At 35.1% G+C, this 12,541-nt stretch overlaps 1 protein-coding gene across 2 annotated transcripts in view; it reads right to left on the bottom strand.

Annotated features, from left to right (window-relative positions):
• Nucleotides 1–12,295, bottom strand: part of LOC134748025 (inositol-trisphosphate 3-kinase A-like) — a 182,916-nt gene extending 170,621 nt beyond the window's left edge. The window contains exon 1 of one of the 2 annotated variants that reach the window (XM_063682740.1): nucleotides 12,196–12,295. The gene's annotated coding sequence lies outside the window, so the exon portion shown is untranslated. The remainder of the gene's footprint in view (nucleotides 1–12,195) is intronic. The other variant, XM_063682741.1, reaches the window with a different exon arrangement.
• Between the last annotated feature and the right edge of the window lie 246 nt (nucleotides 12,296–12,541).

The following is a 12,541-nucleotide window of genomic DNA, read 5'->3' as shown; positions in this document are numbered from 1 at the left end:
TGAAACAATGACGTTCTAACTGACGGTTGCATTGTGTTAATTTTGATATTTAGGTTGATACCAAATGTTTACTTGACCTAAAAGTTAAAGCGGTCGCGTTCCGAACCTTAGCTCATAGCAATCAGTTTAAGGGAAACTTGATGAAATAAATATCTTTTATACTTATTAACTATATAGTTGCTCTTCGATGAATGAAATCATATGTCATAGCGTATGTGAAGCTAATTATATATGTAACGTTTTCAAGCAAAAGGTACCACATTGTCGCTTGTTGATAAGGTTGATTTCTAATTGAAGCTATATGGAAATAGCGCCTTACTGACAAGCGACAATAAGTACCCTTTTGGTTGAAAATGGCACATATAATTGTGTAGTGTCACAAAGATACCTACCATTTGTTTTACTAATCTCAACTATTTTATGACATTCTATGGGTTGTCAATCCATTATGACAAGAGAATTGAAAACCCAACAAGATGAAGATAAAAGCTCACTGGTGCAGACATACCTTAGCTTAGCTGTCAAAATGATGACTCAATTGATGACAGATTACAGACGTAACAACTTGCTTGTCATCTTCCAATAAATCATCGTCAGCGTTGTTAAGAACAAAAGCGGCCTACTGAACTCTTTTCATAAAGGTATATTGAAAAAATAAAAGAGGCCAGACAAAAATAACTCTTATGTCAAAGTTACAAATAAGTACTGACATGATGTAACTTTTTTGTCTTAGAAATTATTAAAGACATTAAAGACTACAAATGTTTTGTGTTGGTGTGTCAGTTCCTTTTTTATTAAGTAAGTATGTGCTATTTATGTGGGGTAGGAAACACTTTTCTCCTAATTCATAAACGCGACAAGCCTCAATTAGTTAATTTAAATTTTGTGCCTTTCTTACAAATACATAAGTCAAAATGACGGATTAAGAGCTAATTCGTTTATGAATACAGTACTTACCTACCTACAGTGAGTTTATAAATATATAAAACATTATGTAAATATTTGTAATATGTAGTAATATAAAAAAGTAATTGTATGGTTTTATGAAACTACGATGCATGTGAAACTTTTTTCGGATTGTAGGCATTTAACTGAAAATTTTTGGAAAATTATTCGGTTTAGGGTATTAGGTAAAATCGAGTTTTTAATATTAACTTAATAAATATCTCTTTAAAATTATTTTACAAAAGCTCGCCCAACGCCAATGTAATTCAGCTACTCAACACGGAATGGCGCTGTAATTAATAAAATTATCGCTAACTTATCATACGCGAGCCAAGGACTAAAGAAACCGGTATAAGTAAGCTCTTCGATTACGCATAGATTGTTGAGGATCTCACGGTCACGTTACACTGGAGTTTTCGAGATGTCTACACGCTTGCGAGTATAAAATTGTTTGACGGAATCGTAACGTCTGTGACGTTCGAAAACAAAAAGTCGTACCTATGTTACTGTAAACTTCCTAATATAATATGACTATTTGCCATTCACCGTAGAATTTGACAGATAGAGAGTTTGACGTATAAAACTCACCGTATTTAAGGTTAATAAGGTCTAGATACTGTCCTTAAAATTTTGTATGAAATTACAATTAAATATCAGCCTTCGTGAAGTACTTATTGTAACCTTAGTCCGATAATGAAGCTTATTTCAAAGACTGAACAAGTACTAGAAACAAAGTAGAATTTTACTAATGCTGTAATTCTGTAATGCGACATGCTAAAGACGGACCAAAATTGAGGCGATAGAATAAAAGTTTCACTTTAAAATATACCAGGTAGGTTTTTCTATTAAACTTTACTCTTATTTTAAGTAAATTTTTATAGCTTCATATGTGTTAAGTATAAAGGTATTAATGATGCTGTAAGTACCTAAAGCTTTTGTTTCGTGTTTTCATATCATTTAAAGTGACATACATAAATTATAGTTTAGCCGAATCTGAGGTTCCGTCTGTAGGTAACTATATAAAAGGAAAGTTTATAAATTCCAACACCTTTAAAACTAATTTTAAAAGTACTTTGTTTGCGTAACAGTTGCAACACTAATGCATTGTTTTTCCTTCACTAATGTTCAGAAGCGCGAACGGACCAGTTTCCCATACAAAAACCACAATAGGAAGATGGTATCGTTCGTAGAAAGTGAGATTCGCTGCGATCTCGTGTCGGCGACGCCGATCTAATTGCGATTTATGCTCCACGCATTGGATGGATAGTAGGATAGTTTATATTATCTGTAGGTAACAATGTAAACAGAACTAAAGTGATGTCGTGGCTTGGTATGTGTATTTCGTGACAAAAGAAAATTGGTGAACGAGCGACTTACATCAATTTAAAAAAAACCGGCCAAGTGCGAGTCGAACTCGCGCACGAAGGGTTCCGTACCATTACGCAAAAAACGGTAAAAAAATTACGTTTGTTGTATGGGAGCCCCTCTTAAATTATACGCGAGTCAATGGCTAAAAAAACAGGTATAAGTAAGCTTTACGCATAGGTTGTTACGGATCTCACGGTCTTGTTATACTGGGGTTTTCGAGATGTTTGCACGCTTGCGAGTCTAGCCAACCGTTGGGAATTGTTTGACGGAATCGTGACATCCGTGACGACGAAAACAAAAAGTCGTATGTAACTGTAAACTTCCTACTATGATAGGACTATTTGCCATTCACCGTAGAATTTAACAGATAGAGAGTGACGTCTTACCATATTTAAGGTTAATAACTTAATAAGGTCTACTGTCCTTAAAATTTTGTATGAAATTGCAAGCAAATATCAGCCTTCGTGAATTAAGTATTGTACACTGGTCTACCTTAGTCCGATTATGAAGCTTATTTCGAAAACTATGAACTCTAAGTACTAGAATTAAAGTAGAATTTTACTAATGCTGTAATGATGTAATGCGACATGCTAAGACGGACCAAAAACTTTGAGGCGAGATAGAACAAAAGTTTCACTTTAATAACCAAATGCAATTTGTTTACTGTCACGTTCCCGTAAATGTGCTGTATGTTAATTAAGAGCCCACGTGCTTACTAGCTCCACTGCTAAATAATTGTGATTATTTAAATTTAACGATAGATATTTAAAAACTATATACTGTATTTTATATTTAAGTACTATGAACTTCAAATAAAAAAGTCCGCTTTAACTTTGGACGCACAGATTGACGAATCCAGCAACGTAAGAACTATTATAATATTTATTCAAAAGGTACTTATACAAAATACAGTACATACTGGCCCCCTGTTTTTAATATCTATCGCTAAATTTAAATAATCACATGCAATTAAGTATTTACTAGTGTGGCGCTAGTGGGCCCGTTGATGAGCTCTTGAGTGTTCGCTAGTCTCATTCTAATTAATTTAGTACCTACTTAGTAGTAAACAAATAAGCATGAAAATGCCGCAATAAAATAAAAATAAATAAGCAGGAAATGCATCGAACTACAGTCAAATCCGTCCTAGGTGCTAATATTACGCCATGCACCTCGCATTTCAATTTAAATAACCATATCGCACACATGCAATCTCCGTAATTTGCTCTAGATATTTATGACCTATGACGTCACCTGTCGCGTGTCCTGCTGCCATACATTTCAATGCAAACGCAAAAAGTGACACTGCTTAGTATCAAACTCTTGCAAAGTTAAGACCTTTATCTTTTTGTTAACTAATAGTAGTACTGACCTCTATACGGTTTGCGCATAGGCTGTTAGGATATTACTTCATTGTACACATACGACATATACGTGTGTCATATGTGTTTGTATAACTAGTACGAGTTTAGGACAAGACCGTTAGGAGCGGCTATAAAATGCCAGGAGGCGTATTCCTATTTTAAAAATATATTTATTTTAAACTAATCTTTGTGTGTCTCTATCGCACCTATTTATAGTAAAAAATGCAAACAAAACGTACTGGGATTAATATAAAACTCAATATCAAATTTAAAGAAAATGAATACGCCATAAGATATAAACGTTTACTGAACGAGTCTGGAATTGTCGCGCAAAAAGCAAGCCTTAAATTTAGCTTGTAATTTTGCTATTAAGGTAGTTATATAAGGGTTGATGTTTACTAGCGTGTGATTTCAATTTATATTTTGCTGCCGAAATTCTCGATTAACTTGCTAATGAATGCTTAGACTAACATAAAGCTACTCCAAATTTCGGAACTTTTGAAGAAGCTTTCTAAGCTTTGACTAAAAGTATCTCGTATATTAAGTTTATTATGTATGTAATCATAGTAAAACTTGCATCACAGACAACATAAATAAATAAATACTATTAGTAATTGCAATATTTCTAATTTAACCGGCTAGAACTTTTTGTTGCGTACAGAGCTGACGAATTTATTTGTTACAAAAAAGGTTAGTAAGTTGTATTTGCGACATTGACAGATAAAGTAGCTAGGAACTTTTTTGTTGCAAAAATAATCAATGTCACGTTTTTATATTACAGCATTTTATCCGCATGCAATTTTGATATCACTGCATATCCGGGACATGTTTCCGGCAGCGATGTATAACATAATTCTTTGTTTATTCAAATTTATAATGCATATAAAAATATAAGGTCAACTATTACCTATTGAGTAAAAAGAGAAGCTAATCAAACCGATCATGAATAAAATGAAAAGGTAAATTAGTCACGCGTTTGCCCAAAATTACTTATTAAAATCACTTATTGTGAATAAGAATTAGTTTTTTTAGTTTTTACTTATATATATGACAAAAGCTAAATATTCCTGCCAGAGAAAATTGATTAAGGTATAGGTATGTTTCCGAGCAGTGCAGCTAGTTTTGTTTTGATTGCAAAAAAAAGCTGATGCGAATTCTAAAAGACCTAGTTCTTTCACATTTCTTGGAAAAAATCTCACTGCTCTTCTTCATGCTTGAATAGGTGGGCCAGACACTTTTTTTTTTAATCAAGACCTAAGTCCAATAGCAATAGTGTCGTATTTACAACTATGTTGTTAGTAAGATACGAGAATACCAAAATTATTCCTCGATTAGTAACAGCAACCATTGGATTACGGGTCCTAACGGGAACTATAAAAGATTAGCATCTTTCTTTGCTTATCCTTATCAATTTGTTGCGGTGTGTGAGAAAACAAATACAATTACTTAACATCTAATTTAAACAAAAAAAAGGTAAATAAGTTGACAAGACTACATCGAAACCATCGAGAAAGTAAATGGGTACTTCACAGTAGTTAAATGATGATAGTAATACCGTTATCTTTTTTAAGTACTAACATTGTAGTGCTCATTTAGAATGCATTGGCTGAGACTGTCTTTGAAATTGTAAAGTAAAACTACTTTTTGTACGAAACGTTCCAAAATAAACGTGCCATAGGCAACCGGAAGAAAATTGGTGCTATGCGATTTCATACATTGCAACATTGCAGGCATCCAGTTTGATACACATTCTATAGCACAAATACATTCGATAGCCTATATTATATGCCATGCCATCCGTACCTATTCGTGTTCTGTATTCCGCGAATACCGTGAGTCGTGCATTCCACGGTAAACATATTGGTAATTTGTTTATATTTTAAGCTCAAGGTAGAATGCATTTTTCTAAGAACATGCGTGATTTTATCTGGGAATAAAAATAAAGATCAAATTCATTTTGAACCGGCAAGAAGATTGATTGATACTCCAAAATATCTTGAAATGATTTTGTGGATTTGAGTTACATTAGATATGTGCTAGATGAACGAAAACAATTTGAATGCCTTTCCCTTGTAATAGCGTCAAATAACGAATAAAAGTTATAATTATATAACTGTTATACCAATTGGAGGAAGAAACAGTCGAGAATCGAACCTTGTAACTTGTGTGGCTGGGACACATTACGAATTCGTAATTATTTGAGACGGCATCGCAGCATCGCTGCATAAATGAAATATCTCTAAAATCCAGTCTAAATTTTTTTTTATTTTTCACGAAACACTCTAATTATGGGTCCGAACTCCTCAACAACCATAAGTTTCGAGTGATTTAATCAGGGTATCTCACTGGAGGGGCGTCACCGGCCACTGTGCAGATTTTAGCACAATCGTCCACTTACTGCATCTATCTGCCTACCTACTTGCTAGGTATGGCCCGCTGCAACATCCATAAGAAGCACTTTTTAGGGTTCCGTACCCAAAGAGTAAAAACGGGACCCTATTACCAAGACTCCGCTGTTAGCTAGACAGTTGAAATATTCACAGACGATGTACTTCTATTGCCGTATAACAACAAATACTAAAAACAGAATAAAATAAATATTTAAGTGGGGCTCCCATACAACAAACGTGATTTTTTGCCGTTTTCTGCGTAATGGTACGGAACCCTTCGTGCGCGATTCCAACTCGCACTTGCCCGGTTTTTTAATGTTCAAAACTTAAACATGCTTTTTTAACCGATCAACCTCAACCACAGGTTGTAAGCCATTTCCTTCAGATCTTGACTATACCTAGTCCTTAACAGGATTGGATTTCTAGCGACATTCATCAGTGAATGAGATATTAATTAAGATTTCCTCGCTTCATCCTCAGGGTATCAGGCTGGCGTCACCGGCCACCATTACAGCGTCGCGTCTGCGCAATTGTCCACTTGCCGAGATCACTCAATTGGACGTAACGACTTCCAAGCTCTCGAGTATATCTAGACTGGGATTACTTCATGTTGGACAAATACTGACAGGATCGAAAATATGGGCGATTGGGCGGAATAACGTATGTGCCAAAAAATTAAAGGCCACAAAAAGATAACTATGTAAAACTTCCTCTAATTAGTTCTTATATTACCTAAAGAACACAAATAGCGACAGAATAACAGATTTGTATAAATAAGCTACGTATATGTTAGTTTCCTGATGCGATTTGAAATAATAGTTTCCCATCTGCATCGATAAGTCAAATTAATTTACTCCAAATTTAAACATTACTTTTGTGCTCCCTCCTAATTTTTCGACTACAAAAGCGATACATACCGGCAGTACATACATTTACGGTACTTAAAACGAAAGTGGTGGAGTGGAGGTTTTCATGCAAACGTAGTCCTCATTTGCCTCCCTGGATTATTGAAAATATGTTAACACAATTTTTTGTATATAAACCACACCTATGCATGCCCCTACGTTAGATTTTTGTTTTCGAATTTTTAATTATAATTTAATTATTAGGAGCATTAAAAAAATTATGAAATCTATTCTGCGCACCTAATTTTTACAATAATCAAATAATCGAAAAAATCAAACGTAGGGGCATACCTATGGTTATTTAATATATTATCATATTATTTTTAAATGTTTTCCGTAATGTCAATATCCAGAGAGGAAAACGGTTACTAAGTTTGTATAGATAAGCGGCCGTCCCCTTTCGTCCTAAGTAGAGCTACGACGCAAACTTTAATCACGAATTATTTCTATTTATTATCGACAAATAATAACCAGCAGTGAACTGCAATTTGTGGTGCCCATATAAAAAACTATATCGTTTCCAACAAGGAAGGCTTTCCATAGCTTCCGCGCCGAAACACGCAAACGATGGAATAAGCGAGTCGAGTCGAGTCCGACCGTCGCTTCCGTACGTGTCGGTTATCTTCCCCTTATTAAACTTAATTAAATAATCGTTCATCATCGGTTTAGAATTGAATCCGATCATTGACTTTCTTTGTGAGATAGAAAATCACCTACCTATCCAAATAGAGATTATCGTCAAAATCGCGGCTAGTGAATTTAAATAGTTTTATTCTAATCTAAAGAACTAAACTACAACATCTATAACAAAATACAACATCTATAAACTACAAAGATTTACAAACTCATAACTTACAAAGGATGTGTCAAATACTATTGGAAAATAGAAGGTATATTGCATATTTAATACGTGAAACATGTCATTTTGTTTTAGCTATTAAACTTGCCTTACAAAAAATCCTTGATTCACTTTTTTATGTATGTCAATTTACTCTAATTCTCTCTTATACCTCTTTTATAACGTCTGTACTGAAATTCACTGTAAACCAGCGAATTAATTAATTATGTTGACTTTGATAGCGAGTGACGCACACGCACGGTGACAGACGATAAAACGAAAAACCATGTAAATGTTGTAAAATGAGGCGTTGATTACAAAATATCAAATTAAAAGTCTTCTTCTTCTTCCTCGCATTATCCCGGCATTTTGCCACGGCTCCTGGGAGCCTGGGGTCCGCTTGACAACTAATCCTAAGAATAGACGTAGGCACTAGTTTTTACGAACGAAAGCGACTGCCATCCGACCTTCCAACCCAGAGGGGGAACTATGCCTTGTTAGGATCAGTACGGTTTCCTCACGATGTTTTCCTTCACCGAAAAGCGACTGGTAAATATCAAATGATATTTCGTACATAAGTTCCGAAAAACTCATTGGTACGAGCCGGGGTTTGAACCTGCGACCTCCGGATTGAAAGTCGCATGCTCTTACCGCTAGGCCACCAGCGCTTCTAAAATATCATGTTAAAAGTATTTTTTAATTTTAAAAATTCCAAATTTATCCGAAAAACTCACCGTGTTCACAAGTAGGTATATTTAAAGCAACTAGCATAGTAAATGCGTACAAATGTAACAGTAATTCCTACATAACATATTCTACACTAAATGCTAATTTCTGTTTGTTTGTCCGCTTTCTCTCGAAATCGATTTCCATCAAATTTTCAATTGCATATATACTTATATACAATGAACTTAGATCATTCCTGTTAAACGCAAATTTAAAATTTCCACTCGGGTAATCAGAACTAATGTCCCGCCATGACTTTACTATCGTGTCAACAATGTCGACACATTGTTATCTACCTAGTTAACAGTTTAAGCCTAATTAATGAAACAGTTTAGGGAGTTCAACAAGTACCTACATCATAAAGTTTAATTCATGAAAAAAAAGTCATAATGATATGGCATGTTTAGGTTATGCATTAGTAAAACTGGAATTTGCATTCCATTTTATCTCATTTTGTCTTAATTAAAATGTAAAGAAGAAAATAGAAATGATTTGAAAAGGATAGATATAGAGGTACAAACAGGACAGATATATATGGCATATATTATAAGCTACCCAAATTGTTTAGCCTAAGCAGACGGGAAAACATATGAAAAATGGTTTAAAGCAGATTTGAATGATCTGCTTTAGTTTTTAGTTTAGAGTAAAAGCCAAATAATAAGCGCTGGTGACCTAAAAAACCGCTGGTGGCCTAGCGGTAAGAACGTGCGACTTTCAATCCGGAAGTCGCGGGTTCGAACCCCGGCTCGAACCAATGAGTTTTTCGGAACTTATGTACGAAATATCATTTGATATTAACTAGCCGCGCGCTTTTCGGTGAACCGAACTAATCACAATAAGGTCTAGTTTACCCTCTGGGTTGGAAGGTGAAATGGTAGTCGCTTTCGTAAAAACTAGTGCCTACGCCAATTTTCGGGATTAGTTGCCAAGCGGATCCCAGACTCATGAGCCGTGGCAAAAGCCGGGACAACGCGAGGAAGATGATGATGAGTGAAAGCCAAATCAACTTACAATTCGAAAATAACTACAGTACATACATATATAAAAGTATGCTACCGTTCGCAGAACTCGATTGTTTTGAAAGAAAAATACATCGCATGATGCATTTCGCATCAGAAAACGAATCGTCAGTAATTTAAAAAAAAATACGTTTTGCGTAAAACTTGAAAGCAATTAAATACACAGTATTAAGTACATTACCGCTCAAAAGTACCCACAATTTACAATTGTACAATTCAGGCACCCGCAATTTTCACTATACAATTGTACACAAAAATTATTTTCAAAATCATACTGTTCGATCGCAGGCAAATGACTCTCTTACATGTTGGATTGAATTTTTATTTAGGTAAATATATTGCATCATCTCTCATCTATTGAGCCTCAAATTGTTGCCAAAGACATCCTTTAAAATTTCGAGTTTATGCAAAGATTTAAAAAACCCTTATGTACTAGTTCATACAAAATAAAACGATTTGAATCCGAAACATGTCGCCAAAAGCGACTAAAAATAATAGTGAGTAAAAACCGTACTGATAAATATTTTGAAATATGTCTCACGATAGTTTAAGTGCGATTAAAACGATTTGGTACTGGAAAACGATTTATGGATTATTTTACGCTTGCCAATTGGTAAATAGGCAATGGACACGAATATTCTGCACATCATTTTAAAGCTCGATATATCTGTTAAATTAAAAAAGTAAACTGCACAAAAAACTGTTACCCGACTGCGACTTAGCGGTATAATTCTGAAAGTCGATTTTGTATACAATAGTATGGAAAAAATTACGAGTGCCTAAATAGTTATGAGCGGTAGTGTATGTATGTAAGTGTATAAAGACATAACTGGCAAAAGTTACCGTTTCTCAGGTGAACAGTTGATTTAACTCGTCATCTTGAGAAAATGAGATGGCGGTGGCAATTAAACGGTCGGTGCGGAACGCGGTCGTTGAACCCAGGCTTGTAAGGGCGGCTGGACACTGGGAAATGCATATAAGTGGCGTGAGTAGATATCTGGAGTGGAACTCGATTGAATCGATTCTATGCAGTCGATTCTCATCGGCTTGCCTGATCGAGTACCCTAAAAAACTTATCTTCTTTTAAATATATTATTTTGAAATCTTCTGCTTGCTTAACCTTCTAAACCTAAATCATAAATATTTTAATTAAAAACCTAACGGTAATCTGCCAGTGTAAACCAGTATAGTAATAGTATATACATATATGTTTACATTTGGCTCAGGTTTTTATAATGTATTTCTTATAACAATGGATTTATTATGGGAACGTATTCTCGCTGACGATTCTCGGCGCTAATTGACGTCGATGTTTTGAGTTACAGATCACAACAAGGATGCACTTTATGCGACAAATCAGTCTTTATTTACATTCGAAGGCCGACGCGGCTTTCTAATAACTTTAAACATTTTGGCACGAAATTATTATACCGCAATTACTTGTAATGTACCTCTACCTAGTGTGAGATTGACAATCATTTGTTAAACATATTTCAATTTCTACTAGTGTAACTTAAAGGTTTTATTATTAACCACTACATAGTATATAACAAAGTCGCTTCCTGCTGTCTGTCTGTCCCTATGTATACTTAGATCTTTAAAACTACGCAACGGATTTTGATGCGGTTTTTTTAATAGATAGTGATTCAAGAGGAAGGTTTATATGTATCAGCATTGCACCTGTGCGAAGCCGGGGCGGGGCGGGTCGCTAGTTCAGATAAAAAAAAATATCGTCACGTGTATGGTACCCTACCCACCCATTGTGTTAGACTAGCTTAATTTGGAATTAGTTGATCTGTGTGAGATCCTTCAAATATTTAATGTAGTTAGGTACTTAAGTGTTAAATTAGCATATCAAGATGACACGTGGCACGTGGCATTCCAGGACTTTCTGGTGCTCAAGTTTTATTACTGACGTGAAAATGGAAATAAAACGGTAGTTCGCATATCGCCGAATCATATTCGCGCGTAAACAACGTTTCCTCCATGTAAATGTCAAATTCAAATGCAGCTCACATCTGCAACAATAAGCGGTATCTACAAGGAATACTGAATGCATTCTTGTGGTAGAAGCCGTTGAAATGTACGAATAGTGAGGACGATTTGCATCAAAATAGAAGTAGTGTTTACCGAACATACTTACTTACTTATTATCTACGCAGAAAACTTGCAATTCTTATTTAACAATGTTTTGAACATTACGGCTTTTGGGATTCACTATTAGAAATAAGTTAAACTGGATACATATATATACCATACACAATCTTAAGCATGTGATTTTAATTTTTTACCTACATACCTATCAGTTTACCTTTAGTGTTATCACGCATGTTTAAATTAATTGATAGCCTTTAAATCCATATGATTGTTTTTGGTCCTAACTAAGACTAACCCACTAAAACTTAAATTAAATTATATAGGGTAGGTATAGTTGTCTTCCTTTCCAAAGCAGCAACATGATTTACAGCCATTGAAGTAAAATATAAATTGCAAAAAGTAACAAACCAACAGAAAATCTGAAACCGGGAAAGCGCGACCAAAACAAACTAGACCGTACGACTCAAACAAAAGGAGTCCGTTAAAAACAAACGAGCGGAAACATAGAACACCGATTCAAACACCGTTATCACATCACAATCTTACCTGCAGCAATCCAAAGGGCACTTTCATTCACTACCGACCGAGGCGAGTGACTACCGCGGGTTGCTTCGAGCGACTACACTCGCAGATAAGTGAATCGAGATAGTGCAGTAAGAGGGTAGTGCCGTGGGCACACTGGACGGAAATTCGGTGTGTTGGTACTTGGTACACCTTTTAATAATAACGCCGATAAAGGATTCGCTTGGATCGGTTCAATAGTCTTTAATACAATACAGTAATAAGATTCTTAATGTGTTTAGGACCTTCACTGCGGCAATTAATGTTACTCGTAATTAACTATACTTTGCATGGGGTCTTTCGACATCCCGCAGTGAACGTGATGTTGACA

The sequence above is a fragment of the Cydia strobilella genome, chromosome 15, assembly GCF_947568885.1.
Source record: "Cydia strobilella chromosome 15, ilCydStro3.1, whole genome shotgun sequence".
Taxonomy (NCBI): domain Eukaryota; kingdom Metazoa; phylum Arthropoda; class Insecta; order Lepidoptera; family Tortricidae; genus Cydia; species Cydia strobilella.
Note: the sequence above shows the minus strand (reverse complement) of the source record. Positions and strands in the feature narration are given on the sequence as shown.